The following is a 6,000-nucleotide window of genomic DNA, read 5'->3' as shown; positions in this document are numbered from 1 at the left end:
GTGAGTGTTTTAATCTGTACGTTTAAGTGATTGGGTGCGTATTTTGATAGTCGAGATTTTTGGAATTAATGTTGCAGTTACAAGGCCGAGAATGAGATTATGAGATTGATGATCTTTTTTGCAACTACTAGTTAAGCTGATTTATGTTACGCATGAATTGGATTGCTCTTTTTGTAGGAAATGATAGGATCGAAAAAGAAGCAGAGAATTCCTGACGCCGATTTTCTCCTATTTGTACTGAAGGTATGTTTCGTTAAAGTTGTAAAAATCTTGGATACGACGTTCTTCACTGAATGTTGTGTACTTCTGTAGTTCATTATCTGTGCAACACAATATTTTTTCTTGCGCAGGTTTTTCCATAGCTCGTTGTGAGTGGGGTGAATAGGAGCCAGGTACTTTATGTAGCAAACATTGATGAGTCTATTTATGTTGGGAATTGATTTGTGGATTAGAGTTACTATGCTGAAGAGGTGGAGGGATTTCGTGCCTTCATTCATTATTGTGATGATAGGAATTAAACTCATAGTTAAAATAATTAGAGTATTGAAGTACCAGAATTTCGTAGATTTTTTATATGAACCTTTGTCCTAGGTATCAGAGGTCTCAAAATTTTTACGGTGGTATGGGTAGATGTTGCTTGTTTTAAGCAAGTGTCAATTAATCAAATAGTTCATTTTTTTTATCGAGAATCGATTTCATATATGATATACATCAGTAACCTTGATATCTGACGATACATGATCTAAGATCAGGGAACCCGGATATGATTGAGCTATCTTACTATCTGGGTATTTTTGAAGATTGTTAATTTTACGTTCAGGCATTTGATAGATTGTGCGAAAATAGCTTTCAAATTCTATGATTTTCGTTCTTGGATTATCAGATATCTGGTATAAGTGGGGATCATTGATTTCGAATGCCATATTGAAATTGAGTAGGCATTGAGACGATCTCTTGTGCTTCAAGAGTGCATCGGCAGCTCTACTTATATTTTATTTTTGTTTTAATTCGATTGGCTTCTTCTTGTATGTACATTATAGTATGTACCATTGCTAGCTGAGATGGAAGAAACCATATGGAGTAGTTCTTTGGAGGAATTTGTATTATGTTCATATTTGTTCTGCATTTATTGTAACATGTGACAGAATTTTCTTTTCTCGTTTATGGACTTTTGATTGGAACAGGGGCAAGCACTCTGACCATATTTGCATGTTGTTGGAGGAAGAGTGGCTTCTCATATATTGAGAAGTTCGGAATAATCTTATTTTCTTTCGAAATATTTGACCATGATTTAATTGGTCCTTTGTTTGAATTTCTGATTTTTATTGATTTGATGCATGTAAGGTACACACTTTGCAGTGGATTACATATTCTCGCTTTGGTGGCATTATTCCTTTCCTCAGGGAAGGCTTATGAGGAATGGGATTCTTTTTGTGTTTTATTTTTCTTTTTCTTTTTCTTTTTTTTTTTTTCTATTTTGTACTAATGAATTAACATTTTTATGAACTTTTAAACTTTGTTATGTAGATGTGTGTAGACGTTAACTATGTACATTTTAAGTAGATCTCAACTTTTTTTTTTATTTCTGGGACAGTTTGTTGTTTTTATTGTCTGGTTTTGATTTAGGTATTTTCTAATTAATTGATTGAGATTTGTTATTGTTTTGTGATGCCCAACTCTCAGCAGTACTTTATTAGGGATATCGAGTTTAATACGTTAACTCTGATTAACTCTGAACTATCGTGCCAATGCTCTTATTCGGATGGGTGATGTTGTCGGATTGTATTGCTTGTTGATGAGATATTTTTGGTATGACATTTGCTATGCTTGGATGAAGCATATTTATTGGTCGACATTTTACTATGAGTTTTATAAGTTTATTTGATTGGTCTCAAAATGAAGGTAAGCATGACGCAACGGATGGTGCCATTTTTGTCTGTTTGTGACGAACTGGCCCGTATTGGTATTTCTAAGGCGAGGGGTCATTCAGGTACTAGTTAATTATTTTAATTTATCTTTTAATCAGCTTATAGGTTTATGATTTCTACAGGTTCAGATTTGTGGTTAATTGCCACACATTCAAGTGTTTAAGGCCTTATAATGAGACCAAGTAATGCTGTATAAAAAGACAAAAGCTAGGCCAAATAAATTTTTATTTAATATTTTTTGCAGTGTACAAGGTTAAGAGGAGTATCCATTATTGTAAATGAATTTTATTGAAGCTAAAATATCATGTTTATAAATTGGTGCAGTTATCGGGGTCGGCCGCTCAGTTTAATGACACGGAGGTTGAATAAAATAGGTTGGCGGTTGAATTTTAATTTGTTTGTTTTAACGATTTAGCGGTCAGAAGTTTGAAAATTGGTTTATCGTTTAACGACTTGGCGGTTAAAAGGGTTTGATTGATGTCTCGATTTAACTGGTGGTCAAAAGGTTTGATATGGTTTACTCAGTTTAACATTTGCGGGGTACCAAAGAGTTCAATATTAATTATCAGTTAACGACTTTGATGGTCAAAGTGTGTTTGAAATGGAGTTTACTCTTTTAACGAATTAAAGCCGGCTTATTTTGATTTGAATCTATGGTTATTTAGCTTTAAACTGACCGGTCCCATTTGATTTGAATTTTGTTTTAAATGGATTGATGAGTCAATGGTCAGTTTACATTGAATGGTCTTTGAATTTGGAATTTAGTTTAACCACTTACGGACGATTTTGTTACGATTGTCGGCAAATTATTCGTTTAATGACCTGTTGATGGTCAAATGTTCAGTTTAATGATTAATGGTCAATTTGGATTTTGAATTAACGATATTTAGTTTTAATGACCTTTCCGAATGCTCATTTTGATTTTGATTTAGATTTAGACTTGACTGTCAATATTAGTTTAATGATTTGATGGTCGAATTCGAATTTTGAATTAGGTTTAAGTGAGCTTGACGATCGATGTTCAATTTACTGAATTGTGAATGGTCAATGTTCAGTTTACGAGTTGATGATAATTAAATTTGAATTCGTTAACGATTTGACGTCATATGAATTTTGAAGCCGTGAATTGATTTCATGAAGATTATTCTAATAGAGGCCTATTTGAAACTCTATGAAATTGGTTCATTGAATTAATTTATTGGTTTTAGAGGTCCATTTGAACCCATTACTTTATGGAATTAATTTATGATATGGAGGACCATTTTGGGAACTATGAATTGGCTTCTGAATGTATTCTGATAGGGATCATTTGGAAGTTGTGAAATTATTTGGGTTAATTTGGTTGGTTGAGGCTTTGGATTGATATAGGTTTGGTTAGTTTTGGGCTTTGTCTTGGGTTTCGGTGGGATGGTTTTATTTATGATTAGATTGAGTTGGTTTTATTTGTAGCTAGCTTTGAGTTCGGATTTTATTTGTGGACTTTGTATTTGTGGGGGACTTATTTGGTGGGCTTTGGGCCTTTGATTTTCTTTGGCATGTGGGTTTGTGTTTATTTGTGGGCTTTTGGAGCTTGATTTTATCTTGTGGACTTTGAGTTTTAGGTTTTTATTTTTTGGTTTGGTCTTTGGGTTTTTGTTATGGCTTTGGATTTTGGCTGTTTTATTTTGTAACTGTGTGGGTTTTGGGTTTCATTTGTAAATTTGGTTTGCGGATTTATATTTGTGGACTTTTTAGATTTTGGGTTTATTTACGGGTAGGTTTATATTGGATGGTGGGCTGGATTAATTTGGGCTGATCTGCATATGATTATGGGCTTGCATTTTTGTCGGGCTAATTCGGGGATTGATTTTGGTCGGTTGGATTTGGACTTTATTGTTTTTTAGTGGATGATATGATCTTGTTATTGGGCATAACGTAATTATGATTAGGCTGTTTTATTAAATGTCAACTATTTTGTTCTCTTTTTTTTGATTCTTAATTAATTTTTATCCAAATCGATATCAAATTCCGGTCATCTAATTTTTTTTGCACTATAGGGTGTTGCTAAGTAATCCGTCTCAAACATGAGGTTCGATTTAAAGTCAAGCTGCTGTAGTCCGAAGATGGCGGATTTGTATAAATATCTGCTACCGAGTATGAAATGGTATTGAAGTCGAACATGCTATCGCGAAATGCACAATCGTGGTTCGTAGTTGCCTTCCGAAGATGACGAATTGATGAAGTCGAATGTCTTATCCGAGGTCTGTGAATGTTGAATAATGCTATCACGAGATAGCAAATCAATTGTATCATTTTTTCTTTTTTTCTTTTATTTTGTCAAATATGTGGATTTGTATCGTGTGAGTAATTTACTAATTAATGGACGCTCAATCAACTTTTGACTGATGTCGAGCTATCGAGATGGTCTTTTTAGTATAGGATTAGAACTACGCCGGTGAAGTGGGATTTAGGTCGACTCTTGTCATGTCAGCCGTATTGCCGAGTGTTGTGGTTGATCCAATTATGACAATTACAAATTGGCATTACGCCATTTGTATGCATGCATTACCTTCAGTTGTGTGGAAGTTCCGTCGGTAGTCGTCGTGTCATCGAATTTGTAGTGTCCCGTCGTTGATCGTGCTTGACTATTTTTTTTTTTTTTTTGTTTCTTTTTCTTTTTTTTCTTTTTTTTTTTGTTTTGCCGAAAGAAGGAACCAATCCTCTTCTGTGTGTACGAACAGAGAGAGGAGGAGAACGGGCTGCCTCTGACATACCTTCTCTCGTTTCTCTCTCTCTCTCTTCTTGCTTCTTTTTTTTTTTCTCTTTTTTCGCTCTTTCTAAAAATATCTTCTTGAATCTCATGGTCCAATTTGTAGTGGTTTTTGGACTCTCGATTTTAGAATAATTCCAAATATTTTTGAATATACAAGGTATAATATATTTTATTTCTTTTTCTTTTTGTGGTGGATCATCTAGGGCAAATCTAACCTTTACTTTTTTTTTTTTTTTTGCATTCTATTTTTTCATTTGAGATTTTAAATTTTTTTATCTTAAACATTACCTGTATATATAAACTATTTCAAATCTTTGGGTCTCATGTTACTATTTTTTTGACTTATTTTTCTTCCAAGCGATGTAGTTTTCGCGGTAAACATGGGTATAAAGCGTATCCTTAGATCTACCTTCGCGTAAGGTGTGATGATTCTTTAATTTACATTAACATCATTTAATTAATTTTCATCTCTTACTAATTATGTCAAATTGCTACTCTTAACATTTACGACTTATTAGCCATCAACTTTTCTGCTTTTTGCATATTGTATGCTTGTTTGGATTATGTAAGCATGTTCCAAGTTGATATCCGCGTAAAAAAGTCAAGTTTAACGTTTTTTGGGATATTGTGGTATGGCGTAAACTTTGAAATCTAAGTATAGATATACTTGAAAAGAGTTTTAGGAGTCTTCCTCAGTGTCCTCAAACAAGTGTACCTTCGGAGTTCCTCAGAGTTCTCAAAATTCGAGTTAGAAAATCTATTTTTGTTAATTATACTTTTGGTAGTCCAATTTGAGAGTACCAGTGCTCCATCGTTCTCAGTTGAGTTACTGGTTATGATTTCATGCGCGAGTGAATATGATAAATTTGATCCAATTTGATTTTAATTTGTTTTATAAAGTTTAGGAATGGTCCAGAACAACTGTTCTGAGCAGAAAATCATAAGCAAGAAATGATCGGAGATCGTTCAATGGAGATGATAGAGAGCATTCATTTGTTGGGAGGTTTTTAGAGTAATAACTCTGTGTAATTAATCTTGTAGAAATATGAGTTGTGTTAGCACCTGTGAAAGAAAAAATATGGAAAATTAAATAGAGTAGATAGTTTTTGTAATCTTCTTACTCCTTCATTTTTGTGTTATTGATTAATCGAAAAGTAGTTGGCTAGGTCTTGCTGCTGAATAGTTTGACTCATATTGTGAATATGTAATCTGTGTTTGTTGTTCTCTTTTTCATTTTATCTTTGCGTATCTGTGTTGTTTATAATGTTCTCGGGTTATTTTTCATCTACAAAAGATCTTCTTTCTGATGCAATGTATGTG

This window comes from Ananas comosus, linkage group 1, assembly GCF_001540865.1.
Source record: "Ananas comosus cultivar F153 linkage group 1, ASM154086v1, whole genome shotgun sequence".
NCBI lineage: Eukaryota > Viridiplantae > Streptophyta > Magnoliopsida > Poales > Bromeliaceae > Ananas > Ananas comosus.
Note: the sequence above shows the minus strand (reverse complement) of the source record.